At 42.8% G+C, this 15,054-nt stretch overlaps 1 protein-coding gene and 1 pseudogene across 4 annotated transcripts in view; one reads left to right on the top strand and one right to left on the bottom strand.

Annotated features, from left to right (window-relative positions):
* CLCC1 (chloride channel CLIC like 1) overlaps positions 1-15,054 on the bottom strand; it is a 1,214,053-nt gene that overhangs the window by 943,140 nt on the left and 255,859 nt on the right. The window lies entirely within an intron of this gene.
* LOC122813635 lies at positions 3,877-4,855 on the top strand (annotated as a pseudogene).

The following is a 15,054-nucleotide window of genomic DNA, read 5'->3' as shown; positions in this document are numbered from 1 at the left end:
GGCCCTGATTGCCAAGGTTGCAGATGTATAAACTTTTTTTCCCGGTCTGTCCAGAGTCCTTGAATCTCTGTCAGAGGGGGTAGGATTTTTTGCTGTTGAGGCCTTAACTCCCTTTAGACCCTGTGAAATAGTTTCAGGATCAGCAGCAGGGTTTCTAAATAAAAATTTATGTGAGTCAGGGACCCTGTAACATCTGTCAGGCTTACTGGGAGCCGGAGGTAAGGGGTCAAGCTTGACTCCGAAAACACATCATCCACAATGTCTAAGACAGGGGGAATGGCTAAAGGCCTCTGCTGAGGGAGAAGAAAGAAATCCCTGAGCCTCTTTTTTGATTCTGAGAAGTCTTGACTCTCCCAGTGAAAATGCTCCCTCAAAGTATGCAAGGTTTCTCCAAATGAATAATCCTCAGGAGGAGATGCAGATGGAATAGACTTCACAGCATCAGAATCCTCATAGGGAGGTATAAATAATTCCTGAACAGAAGAGGAATCAGAAAAAATAGAAACCTGATCTGAAGATTCATAATCAGTGTCTTGCCTAGGCCTCTTATCTGGAGGGGGACGGGTACTCCTCATCAAGGTAATAAGGTCTTCAGCCATTTTGATCATCTGTTTTTTAGGCATAGAGGCCTGTGCACATGGCTCATGCATCAGTTTTTTAGTTTTAGAAGTTGCTTTTGTCTTTGGTTTTGCAGCTGTCCTGTCGTCGGTTTGAGATACAAATGTTGAGGTCTGAATACACCCTCAGAAGCCGATGCCTGCTCAGCGACTCCGGACTCATCCGAGGGAGATACATCCGTTGGTCCAATACCTTGAATATCTTGCGGCATGCCGGACTCCACATGGGTGTTGGTAGAGGCCTGCGACTCGAAGGTAGCGGGTATCAGGGGCTGCAAAAGCGCCTCACTGAATACCGGCGAACTGGCGACTGGCTTAGGAGAAGCTTCATTGTTGGTTTTGGATCTCGACTGCCTTTCTCTGTCCTTTTCTTTGCGTTTTTTATGTACTCAGGTAGTCGGATTGCTAGCAGATGACATTTCTGTGTAGTTAAATCTGTTTCCAAAATACTTTGATGCAAAAATATACCGACGCTTAATAGTGCGTTGGTTAAATCTAGCACAAAACCAACAGCCAGGCACGTTGTGATCAGGGCCTAGGCAAGGAATACAGTATAAATGAAAATCCTTATGAGGTATTTGCTTCCCACAAGTAATACAATTATTAACTTTTTCTGACATCGGTAAAAAGCAAGAAAAAAGTGTCCCCAACGGGGTACTTAGTTTTAGTGAAGACTTCGGTTCTGAAACTCAAACTCGAATATTTCAGTAGTCGGCCGACTGGCACTTGTGAAATGCTTCTGCTTCGGGCACCGCGCGGCAAGAAAGACTAAAGAAAATGGCGCTGGCTGCATGTTTTATACCCCTGACGTCATGAAGAGGAGACAGCAACCGACACAAGACTTTGGAATTCAGGCCGACTGAGGGCAACCTGCCAACAGATTATCCAAATGTAATGACTGCAACAGTGAAACACGAAGAACATCTACCAACTATCACTGCTGATTGGCAAAGTGAATATTACCCTATACCCCTTGCTTGTCCAGGCACCACAGCACAGTAGTATTTGTCTGCAACCACTAGAAGAGGACCTGGAGTCCATAAGCAGTGAAGAACGTTTAGGGCATGAGTCACTGCCAACATCTTTTTTTACATTTACATACTTTAGCATGTCCTGAGAACCCCCCCCCCCCCAAGACTTGCACTTGAACTCCCATGGACACTGCTCCCCAATGAAACGTCTGGATTGGGATTTGAAGAGAGAAACAGAGTCCAGAATTCAGAGACATTTGATCCCTTCACCACTGTTCTTTTTTCTCAACTACCATAAATACCAGTACAAGTACCTAGAAATCCAAGGGATGAAAATGCTAGGTCAAACAATGAAAGTACCACTGAATGCTCCTCATGTGTAGTCTGACTAGTGAAATCATAAGAAAAAATGATTCTTTGCTTTGAGGCCTAGAATTCTGAGTAACACTTTTGCTGAGGCTGCATCTAGAACAGAGAAATCCAATAAAATGCCCTGATAAATTAAAGCTTTTTCTTCTGGCAGGAAGATTTTTTTTTTAAACTGTGTCTATCCAACACCCCAAGAAAACAATTCTTTGAAAGAGCGTGAGGAAGAACTTCTGAAGGTTCAACATTAAATAATGAAAGCAACCTTGTCTAAGGACTCCAAGCACCTGGATACAAAATCTGCACAAATCAGCAAGTCATCTAAATAAGGAAAAATGTAGATGCCTTGGGTTCAGCAACAGGCAACCACTGGGGCCCTATACCTTGTAAACACTTGAAGTGCAGTGGACAGCCCAAAGAGTAATGCAGAAAACTGCTAATGTAAGCCAGACACAACAAATCTCAAAAATTTCCTAAAACTGGGAGCAACAGAAAGATGAGCATTCTTGAGATGTAGTCACCAAAAAACTGTGGTCTGAAAGCAACACTATGACTGCGAGGTGAGCATTTTGAATTTTGAAACTTTTACATAGGTATTTAGAAATGACAGATCTAGGGCAGGTTTACAATGGTGTTCCTTTTTAGTACCAAGAGGATTCTAGAGTAAAATCTTTTGCCTTTATGTACTGCAGGCAATGGTTCTATAACCCCCTGATTCTACCATGTAATGGAGCACTAGAGGAAACCATTCTGTCTGTATGGACTGGTGGGAGTTGGGAGAATTTCCCTAAAAAGGGGAGGATTTTCTATCTATTGCCAAGTGTATCCTCTGAATTATTCTTAGAACTCATTTGTCTAAGAATATTTGCTGCCAAGCTCCAGGCTTGAGAGAAAGCCTGGGGAAAGATGGACAGGAGGAAGGATGCAGAGGTGGTGGATAGGGGTGCTCTGTTACTCAGTATAGTCATTTCTTTGTAGGGGGTTGATCCTTTTTCAAAAAGGAACCCTTCTTGTTTAGTTTCAATGAATTATCCTCCTGCCATTTCTTTTTGGATCTCTGAGTTTTGTATGGCTGGGATTTTTGTCTATTCTAGCTCTTTAAGGAGGAGACTTTGTCTGGGGAAAACCTGGATACATGAAACATCTTAAGACTCCACATAATCTTAATTTACCTTTATCATCCCACTGTTTGAGAATCTGGGTAACAGAGGGCAAAAACACAAATTCAGAACTTAAAGATGCATTCAAAATTTCAGCTTTTAACAAAAACACCTATGCGATGTGGAACATCAGACCTCTAGAAAGTACACACAGCTTGCATTCCAGAAAATTTTCTAGAAAATAAATTTAAAAAGCATAAGACAAATAAATGTAAATATTTTGTGAACAGTAAAAACAATTAAAATTCCAGTTAGTATTATCACTAAGAAGCATTCTTTACAGTAATAAGAGTATTCATAGTATCTATACAAATACTGCAATATATTTTGCATTCATAGTATCTATATCAATACTGTAACATATTTATAATGCAAATGAACCTCACATTATATTTTTTGCCTGTTACAAATGATCATATCTTGGAAAACATACAAACGTACATCGTTGGAACATTTCTGTTAACCAGACATAACCTTTTGCATGACAACAAGAAATTATTCTATGAATACATTTGAGATATTTACAAAAATATGAAAACATACACAACTGTATACTTAGCAAAATAAATACACTGAACATCTCTCATGAGGTGTAACTTACAGTGCAAATATCGAAGATAAAAACTAATATCTAAGGTTTCCACTGATGTTATGCAAGTTTGTTAGTCAATTGTTTTTAGAAGTATTGCAAGCATTTTTCCCTCTGAATAATCTAGTGGCTGTAAGAAAGTGGAAGAGAGGGACCCTTAGTTACACCTCATTATGGAGGAAGTACATGATATACAACTGATGGAAATCAAACCATTGCTCACAGAAAAGAGTGCTGATCAAAACTTTCAAGATATTGACTGTGTGGAGCATGATATCAAAACTCCACATGGTGTTCTTCATGTCACAATGTGAGGGTCCCCCAAGGGGGAACAGACCAGTCATTTTAACTTACCATGATACTGGCCTCAACCACAAGTCTTATTTTAATGCACTATTTAGCTTTGAGGATATGCAAGAGATCACACATCGCTTCCCTGTGTGCCATGTTGATGCACCAGGTCAGCAAGAGGGAGCACCACCATTTCCATCAGGGTACCAGCACCCATCCATGGATGAACTGGATGAAATGTTGCCTGCTGTACTTACACACTTAAACCTGAGAAGTGTAATCAGAATTGGAGTTGGAACCGGTGTTACATTGTAGCTAAATTTGCTCTTGATCAGCCGGAACTGGTCGAAGGACTGATGCTGATTAACGTTAACCCATCTGCTAAACGCTGGATTGACTGGGCTGCTACTAAAGCTGTCTGGCTGGACTACCAATCATGTGGATATAGTGATGTAGCATCATTTTAGTTGTGATGAATTGCAGGCAGACCAGGAGATCATTCCAACCTATCGATTACACATCACCCAATAAATTAACCCTGACAACCTTTCATATTTTGTGAACTCCTACAACAGTCGTCGAGATTTAAGTATAGAAAGACCTGTACCTGGAATTAGTGAACACATGGTGGATATACTCAAATGCCCTGTATTGTAGGTGATAGGAGACAGTTTGCCTGCAGTTGAGGCTGTGGTGGAATGCAATGTACGACTCAATCTAACCAGGACCACACTTTTGAAGATGGCAGACTGTGGAGGATTACCACAGGTGGTTCAGCCTGGGAAATTAACAGAAGCTTTCAATTACTTTAATCAGGGAATGGGATATATGCCAACAGCTACCATTACCAGGTTGGCTTGATCTTGTACGCATTTTTCTTCCAGTGTTGGAACTGGAGATGGTGCCAGAAGTCAGTCTCATATGAACACACTCATTGATGGTATGACTACCATTCCTGAATCAGATGATAGCAGTCCCACACCACGGATTACGGAGATGTCCTGCTAAGCACCATCTTCAGTCAGTTTTAAGTGAGGTCTACAGAGGAACTGGTTATCAAGCTTGGAAACAGAATGTAGAATTTACAATTTTACAGTGCACTCCATTGTATTAGACTTGTGCACGCCCACCTAGTATTCATACTGGACCTTTATTTTCCTTTGTGTTACTTTAGGTTGTGTTTTTCTGTTGCTGTGTGTCCAAACATAAACTGGAATTTAGAACTATCAATTTTCCTGTAAACAAGTTAATAATCAGTTACACACTTTGGATAAGTTGTCTTTCTCCTGATGGTTAAATTTTGAAAACAAATGCACATGTTCATTCCTTTTTGTTCTTTGTGCATTTTGTCAATGTTTGTCTTAGAAAAGTACAGTTTTGTACCTACCATAAATGTAGATGTTCGAAGATCCACATTGCTGCAGTCCTAACACTTGGGTAGTCCGCTGTCCTTGGTCGGCCCGAATATCAAAGTATAAGGCTGACGTCGGTCAGGGCGCATTTGACTGACGTCAGGACGTCAGGGTACAAATGCGCATGACCGACGTCATATCCTCAGTCTTTTCTTGCCCCAGATGTCAGAAGACCCTAAAAATAAAGGTCAAAACCAAAAGACAGCAAACAACCAACCAACCACCCCTGCACTAACTATATGTACAATATATACAATATACACAAAATGTACAACCCAACCCACACAACCGCCTCTAACTACAGAGGGGAAGGAGGGAGGGTAAATTGGACTGCAGCAATGTGGATCAAACATCTACATTTATGGTAGGTACAAAACTGTACTATGTTCTTCATCTCACATTGCTGCAGTCCTAACACTTGGGTAGAATCCCAAAGCAGAGGTAAGGGAGGATGGCTAACTACAAGGAAGCAGGAGCTGCCAAAATGCCCTGCAAAACAGCAGTGGCAAAACCAGCCCTGGACTTAGAGTAAAGTGGCAGGTGATAATGCCTAGAGAAAGTATGTACAGAACTCCAAGTAGCTGCCTCCAAAATATCCTTGGTTGCCACTCCCTCAAAAAGCTGTTGAAGTGGCAGTAGCCCTAGTGGAATGAGGCCTAATCCCAGCTGGAATCTCCTTGCCATGATGGGAATAACAGAAAGCAATGCAAAACCCAATCCACTTAGAAATAGTTTGTTTTGATACAGGCTTGCCCTGAGAACTCAAGGCAAAAGAAACAAACAACTGCTGAGAATGCCTGAACCCTTTAGTTCTGTCCAAATAATAACGCAACTGCCTGTGGACATCTAAAGTGTGCAAAATCTTTTCCCCTTTATTTTGGGGATTTGCATAAAAGGTAGGCAAATGAATAGTTTGGTTTAAAGCCACACTAGAAACCACCTTAGGCATAAAGGAAGGATTAGTACGTAATGATACCCTATCCTTATGGAAAATCAAGAAAGGCTCAACTGCCATAAGGGCCTGTAATTCAGAAACCCTTCTTGCAGAGGTAATGGCCAACAAAAAAGCAGTCTTCCAAGATAAATATTTCAACTCAGCAGTAGCTGCAGGCACAAAAGGTTGTAGAGTGAGTTTCTCCAACACAAAATTGAGATCCCAAGCAGGAGTAGGAGCTCTTCGGGGGTCTTATATTCTTTGCCCCTCTAAGAAATTGCTTGAACAAAGGATGAGAAAACAATGGTGGGTTGCAATCATAGTGAGCTGAAATTGCTGCAGCATGAACTTTAATAGAAGAGAAAGACAAACCTTTGTCCAGTAACTCAGTAAGATATTGAAGAGCCACACTCAAATTAGGCTCAGAAACATCAAAATCTTTGCTGCACTCCAAAACAAAAATCTCTTCCATTTGTCTGCGTACACTTTCCTTGTACTAGGCCTCCTAGCTTCCAAAATAACATTCAAAACTTGCTGAGGAAGTGGAGGCCCACTTTGGTTCAAAACAGAATATGCCAGGCTGTTAGGTGCAGAGAGTGAAGCTTGACATTTAGCAAATGGCTGTCCTCCTGCGACAACAGGTGTGGAATCGAAGGCAAAGGCCATGGAGGCTTCCGTACCAGACTTCTCAGTAATGGGTACCAGTGTTGTCGAGGCCCATCCAGAGCTATTAAAATCATCCTTGGCTTGTCCTGTCTGACCTTTAGAAGTACCTTTGGGAGGAGAGGCAGAGGTGGAAAGGCATATACATGAAGATTGCTCCAATTGAAAGAAAGAGCATCCACTTTCCAAGCTGTGGGATGAAACCTTTTTGTGCAAAACTTTGGCAGCTGATGGTTTAGTGGAGAAGCGAAGAGATCTATGTCTGGAGTTCCCCATGACACTGTCAATTTCTGAAATACATGAGGATCCAATTTCCACTCGAGGGGATCCATAATTCGTCTGCTCAACACATCTGCTAAGGAGTTCTGTGTTCCTGGCAGAAACCTTGCCTGAAGATTGAGCTGTAAACTGAGAGCAGTCTCCCACAAAATCATTGCTTGCCTGCATAGAGGATAAGAATGCGTTCCCCCTTGCTTGTTGATGTACCACATGACAGTTGTGTTGTCTGTTAGAATCAACACCTGCCCTGGAAGAAGCAATTCCTTGAAAGCAATTAATGCAAACTGGACTGCTAACATCTCCTTCATGTTGATATGTAGATGTTGTAGTCTGACAGGCCACTTGTTTTGTATCCACTTTCCATTTAGATGAGCTCCCCAAGCTTTGTCTGAGGCATCTGTCGTTAAAATCTGACTCGCCTCTGGCCGGGTCACAGAGAGTCCCTTGTTTAGGTGACATTCCTGAGCCCACCACAAAATTCCTTTTGAATGCAAGGTATTATTTGAATGACAGTGTCTAGATCCTGGCAGTGCTGTGTCCATACATTTTGAGATACCATTGTAGCTTCCTCATATGCAGTTTGGCATTGGGAAGCACCAGAATACAAGATGCCATGAACCCTAAGGCTTGAAGGACTGTCCTTGCAGTCAGCCCGGACTGATGAGATAGTTGATGGAAGTAAAGGGATAGACTCTTTTGTTTGTCCGGGGTTAAAAAGGCCATCTGGGATGCTGTATTCAGTCTCACACCCAGAAAGCACATGTCTTGAGAGGGTACTAGACTGGACTTTATTTCGTTCACAGAATACCCTAGGCATCTTAGCACTGCTATCACATAATCCAAATGATGAAGAAGCTCTTCTCTTCCTTGAGCCAGAATTAGGCAGTCGTCCAAATAAGGATAGATCTGTATTCCTTTTAGTCTGAAGAAAGCTATCACTGGAGCCAGAACTTTCGTGAACACTCTGGGCAGTAGATAAGCCAAAGGGCAATGCAGAGAACTGATAGTGAGAAGTCCCAGCTCTAAACGCAGATACTTCCTGCAACTTAGTCTGATAGGAACATGAAGGTAAGCCTCCTTGAGATCCAAAGTTACCATCCAATGATCTTTGCCCAGCAGAGGTAAAAGCTGCTGCAACGCCAACATTTTGAACTTGGGAATGTCCAGATAAGTGTTGAGGATAGATAAATCCAAAATTGGTCTCCACGTGTTCCCCTTCTTTGGTACTAGGAACAGGCGAGAATAAAATCCTAGGCCCACTTCTGGCAGAGGGACCGGCTGTATGGCCCCTAGTTGGAGCAACAGAGAAACCTGTTTGTGAGCCTCTAGTCTTTGTGGAGGAGGAACGTCTGGCATGCCTTTGAAAGGAGGCAAGGTATGGAAATAAAACCTGTAGCCGTGGTGAATGATATCCAATACCCATCTGTCCTGGGTAATTAAACTCCAATTTTCTTTGAAAAGTGCCAACCTTCCTCCCAAAGGTGCTGCCAGGCAGGCAGGCTCTGGCAGCTGAAAAGGTAGGTCATTGGGTCTGCTGACGAAAGGACTGACCCCTGCCCTCACCGAAGGCTGTGCAGGAGAACCCGCTGTTCTAGGCCTGAAAGAGCCCTGGGCTCTGCCCTTACCACGACTAGATCTACCTCTAGACTGTGAACCATAAGAAGGATACGTCCACCCTTTAGTAGGCCAATTTCTACTAAACTTTGGAGGCTGGACCTGCAAAAATCTTTAACAGTCTGCATAGACTTAGCCTTGTCTTCCATTTTCTTTAAGACTGTCTCAACAGGAGGACCAAACAACACGTCAGATTGTAAAGGAGCATCTAAAATCCTTGTCTTAACATGTTCAGACAAATTCTGATCCCTCAGCCAGGCGTGCCTGCGAAGGACTGACCCAGTGGCAGCCACCCTAGACGAGGCCTGTACAGCATCAAAACCACATTGCAAAGAATGCTTACCCACCTGTTCAGAAACATGCACTAAATCTTGCAACTCCTTACAATCAATACCTACTGCCAGAGCATCAACCTTAGACTTCAATAGTGAAAGGAGATAATTTTGGTATTTCAACATGTGAAACTGGCAATTCAGAGCCCTCATAGCAAGAGTGGAAGAAGTATAGACTTTCTTTCCCCATCTATCCAAGGCCCTAGCCTCCTTGTCTGCAGGAACCGGATTCTTAACAACAGAAGCCTTAACACCTTTAGGCCCCTGGCTAACAGTCTCTGGGTCTGCCCTAGGACTCTTAAAAGATACTTATGAGCTTCAGGCACCCTGTAATACCTATCCGGCTTAACAGGAGCAGGAGGCAAAGAATCAGGATTAAGAGAAGCTTCTGTAAAAACATCGTCCACTACATCCAAAACAGGAGGTATAGCCAAAGGCCTATGCTGGGGTAAAAACAGAAATTCCCTAAGCCTTTTCCTGGAATCAGAGAAGTCCTGACCCTCCCACTTAAAATGCTCCCTCATGGAATGAAGAGTTTCTGAAAAAGAAAAATCCTCAGGAGGAGTAGCAGAAGGAGTAGAATCATCCATATCAGAATCAGAATAAGGAGAGCACTCCTGCAAGTCTTCAGCCGAAGACTCTGAAACATCTGAAGCCTGCTCAAAACCCCCCAGCTCAGGATCCACCCTAGGTCTCTTATCAGGAGGGGGCATAGAACCCCTAATCAAAGTAATCAAATCTTCTGCCATTTTAAGCATATGCTTCTTGGGCACAGTACCTGAGGAGCTAGGGGTAACACCAACTGAAGCCAAACCTGGCCTGCCCCTGGGGGAAGCCTTTGAAACAGAAGGAGAGGGCCTAGCCACCTTGGGAAGGGAGGGGAGTATAGTAAGATGAGAAGCCCCCTCAGCCTGACTAGTCTCCTGAGAGGCCACATCCTGCAATAATAAGGTCTCACCCTGGGAACACAAAGAAACCTCTGGTGGAGCCACCGGCTCCACCGACACCTCAAAGAACCGGCGTCTGGTACAGACGGTTCTTCTAACCTAGGCTTAACTGCCTTGTCCTTGCGCTTCTTGAAGAAGCGGGCCGGAGCATCCGACGGCATTTTATAGTTGCACCGCTTCCCAAAGACTAACCTTGCACAATCCAACCTTCTCTTTATAGTGCGTTTATTAAATCTAGCACAAGAGCGACAGCCAACAACGTCGTGCTCAGGCCCTAAGCAAGGAATACACAAAGTATGATAATCTCTATGCGGTATCTGTTTCCCACAAGAAATGCAATTATTAACTTTTTCTGACATCCGGTAAATGACTGAGGCAAGAAAAAACTAAAATATTCCCCAACGGGGTACTTAGCCAACTTTGAACTCGGTCTGAAACTTCTAAATCGAAAAATCTCAGAACGCCAACCAGCACTTGCAATACTGCTTCTGCATCGGACCATGCGGCAAAAAAGACTGAGGATATGACGTCGGTCATGCGCATTTGTACCCTGACGTCCTGACGTCAGTCAAATGCGCCCTGACCGACGTCAGCCTTATACTTTGATATTCGGGCCGACCAAGGACAGCGGACTATCCAAGTGTTAGGACTGCAGCAATGTGAGATGAAGAACATCTCCATCTGCCAAAAGCTTCACAAAAAATTATTAAGTACGCTTCTGGAAGGTAGTGTACCTTATCTGAACAGTTTATGCTTTACCGTTAAACTTACTGAAAGTTGTAAAAAAAAGAGGAGGTTAGCATAATAGTTAAGGTGTTTACCTTACACACACAAGGTGCAGGGTTTGGTTCTCATGCGGGGTAACTGGCTAGGCTTAAAATGGCTCACAAGGGCAGTTAGCCTAGTACTAATCTATGAACCTATGGAAATATTACTTTTATAATTACTAACACACAATTAGCAACACCTCAGGTATAGTGTGATATCAACTGACATTAACAATGGATGTTTCTGTCTCCCACAATGAATCCCTCAATAACATGCATGGCTTTCAATTATGAAAATATGAACTTCTATATGACAATATGAATAAGAAGTGATAAACCGTGATTAATCTTTCTACAGCACATCCTCAATTAACAATCTTATTGCTATTTTGTTAACTCCTTGCGCTTTCTAATACTTTCTAAGGCTGTTCAGTTCTTGGTTAAAGCCAGACCCAAAACAGATCAGAGTGCATAAGGAGCTGTAGGGTGTGAACTAGAAAAATATATAAAGGAGTTACAGGTTTGAATGAGTTAAACCATCAGAGAAGTTCTGATTCCATAACCAAACATACAATTTTAAACAGAAGCAGCAGCATTTCTCAAGACTGGATCTGCACATTCAAGCACACCTCCCCTTCTAAGATTACCAGAAAGAGATATCCTTTTGCCCTGAAGTTCGAATTCTCTTCTCATCTTTGTGTCTGTGTGGGGGAGAGGGGTAATAAATTAGATGAACCCAAGGACATTTTATTTGAGCAGACTGCTGGGGAGACCACAGCTGGGATCAGTAGTCAAATGAGAAGTGAGAGACCTACTGTGACACTGACAGCCCAGCTATCTGGAATTTTCTAAATAATTCTATGTCATTTGTAAATATTGATATGATGTATACAGAACTATATGTTATGTACTGAGCTTCAAGAATGTAACCACAGCATACCTTGCTGGAACATAGAAGATTAACTTACAAAACTTCAAGAAAATAAGTTGAAATTAACTGCTTTACAATGTGTTAGAAGAGTTGGTTTCAATGCAGCAAGTAGACAGGATGTCTAGAGCGAGAAGCTTTTTTCTACTGTTTTGGAGAAAAGTAGTTACTAGACTTGAAATGTTAAAAGTGCTTTATTGCTTTATGACTTTTTAGCAGCAGCACAGTTCCAAGAGATATATACTGCTCACAGAGAGGTGTTAAATTCTACTAAGTTTCTGTTTACCCCGGGAACTGAAGTCAGGTGACAAAGAGTGATGTCATCCTAGCCGACACAGCAGTAATATTTGATATTGATTTAAGAACTCTGTGAGAGAGAGACTGAGCATTTTGTATTTTGTCTTGGACCAAACAAGAAAATCCACTCCATCATCATCAGCACTTGTCTTTAAGCAAGATTCAGGGCACAGTATCTCTTTTAAATATAGTTTGGAACATAGTAAAGATTAGTTTAGATGTTTTCTGTACTTATTTGAGACTGCCCTGCTATTATTTTGACTGCTAAAGTAACTGTCTGTGTACTGAGCATTGTTTTGATCATTTATTATTAAATACATTTAAACCCATCTTTTTGGCTGATATTTGAGACAGATTTAAGCTCTTAGAGTACTGGCATATGTATTTGGTGACACTGTACAGGCCACTCCTAATAGCCTGGTGCTTGGTCAAAACTACTATTTGGATATAACAACATTATACAGTAGGATTGGACACCCTTTGTAAGGGCCTTATAACAGCTGATAAAAGGGGTTGGTGGCAGTGGAAACTACCTTATAGTCTGGGCAGAAGGGGGCATAGCTAGCAAACCTACGCCAGTCTTCCCCAGGTGTGTGTGTTGGTATATAAACCAAATCTCAAAGTGTGTGTTGTCAGCTACTTGGGTAGGAACAAGGACTGGTTGGACAGAGAGGGTGCTGGAGGTCTTGGCTTGGTCACTCAGCTGGGATCTTAACCCTATAGCTGTGCCAGTGGGGAGTCTTATTGGGGATCTGGAGAAAGAGTGAGAAACCAGCTCCAGACTGACTGTGATCTCTGTATGCTCTTAAGCGCAATTGCTTTACTGTGTGCGTATTTGTCATCCTTCCAGTGTGTATGTCCCCTTGCTGTTGCCAGTGGTGAGGATTGGGGCTCCTTGGTTACTGGGCCAGTGCAAAGGCGTCACATATTAACTGGTTGGCAATGGTGTGATATCCACATCACATATTAATTGGTTGACATTGATGAGATAGCCACATCACATATGAATTTGCATGTAGTGGTGTGGATATTGAATTCCTGTAGCCTGTGTACAGTGGTCACTGAAGGTGCTTGTACTCTCAATCAGCCATACAGTGAATATTCAGACTTTCATATCACAACTGTTTAATTTCTTTTTGGTAGCTTAGTTAGTCCGGGAGAGCAGGCAAGCACGTCAGCAGAGGAGTATAGCAAGCTGACAAAGAGCCAGTTGGCTGAGATGTGCCAGGCTAAAGGACTGGCGCATGCCAACCTGACCAAGGCAGAAATGACTGCAGCTTTAGTCACAGATGCATCACACGATAGCAACCAGGAGGACAATCAGACTGGCCTTGGAGATGTACAACTCTCAAAAAATGGACTGTTCAACCTTTCCACACAGGACTTAAAAATCTATCTGGAGTTAGAGACCTGAGCTGCAGGCCGAACGTCTGGAAATAGAAGCAGCAGGGAGACTGAGATGCCTAGAGACTAAGGAAGATGAGAAAATGCAACATCTGAAAGCTGAGGAAAATGAGAAACTGTGCCACCTGGAGGCTGAGGAAAATGAGAGGCAGAGGCAACATGAAAAGGAGATGCTGACTCTTTGCCTGAGTCATGGAGGTAATGGGGAAGGGTGTAACAGAACCCCAGAAGCAACAAAGGTCATTAAATTTCTTCCACGATATACAGAGGGGGATAATTTTGATAGTTTCATTCATATGTTTTAGAGGGTATGTAAACAGCGTAATGTTGACCAAGGGATCTGTGTATTATTCCTGACCCCCTTACTCCATGGTAAAGCTTTAACTGCAATTTCTAAACTGATACAGACTGCTTACATTATAATACAGTCAAAATGTGTTTGTTAGAATGCTTTAAGTTAACACCTGAAGCTTACAAAAAAAAGTTTCATGAGCACAGACACAAGGCAGATGAAAGTGTGTGTGACTATACTGCTAAACTAAGCACTTATTTTCATAGGTGGATGAGTGGAAGTCAGGTCACTACTTTGAAGAGCTGACAGACAGACCTTTTGGTGAGGGAACAAGCCTTTAACACTTTGCCTGAGGACATGAGGAAATGATTAGCTGATAGACAATGCAGTACTGCAGATGAGTTGGGGAAGAAGGAGACACCTATACCTAGCAAGCAGGGCATCACTGCACAGGAAAGGGACACCCAGTGCTGCTCATGGGTTTAAGGGAACCCATGGTGGGCAGCCCAGACTGCCCCAACAGAGTCCGCCAGTAGTAGGGGAAGCCATTAATCTAGGTACATGTCCAGGACCAAGGGTTAAATGTTTTAAATGCAACCAGTGGTGCCATGTAGCATATAGATGTCCATGGAGGTAAGGTGGGGAACAAAAGGTGGGAGAGCCAGCAACTGGGAATGACAAAATGCCAGCAGTAAGTTGTCTCGAGACAACAAGGGTACCAAACTACCACAAGAGGTTATATCCTATCTTAGTGGAGTGGAAAGAGGCCACTGCTAAGACAGACACAGCCTCTGACCTAACCATTGTGAAGCCTGCAATGTTTACAGAGGAGCACTACTTGCTTGGGCAGTCTACTTCAGTCAGAGCTTTAGGAGGGACCCCATTCCAAATACCTCTGGCTAGGGTTCACCTTGACTGGGAAGGTGGAAAAGGAATCCAGCAAGTAAGTGTGTTTGAAGATATCCCTGCAGATCTCCTGACAGCGAATGATTTTTGATAATGCAGTACCGTGTGCGCATGCAGTTACACACAGTCAGGCTTGGAGACAAGCATGTCAGTCTGGTAGCCTGGGGGAGACCCAGACAGATGACACACTTGTAGCCAGGACTGGTAAAGTGATTACTTCAGGGAGGGAGCTACCCTGTAACAGTAAGAATGAAGATGAGCCACAGCTACGTATGGGTACTGATG

This window comes from Protopterus annectens, chromosome 10.part0, assembly GCF_019279795.1.
Source record: "Protopterus annectens isolate FY-2018-M chromosome 10.part0, PAN1.0, whole genome shotgun sequence".
NCBI classification, from domain to species: Eukaryota; Metazoa; Chordata; order Ceratodontiformes; family Protopteridae; genus Protopterus; species Protopterus annectens.
The sequence above is the reverse complement of the archived record's forward strand: the minus strand, read 5'-3'. Positions and strand labels throughout refer to the sequence as shown.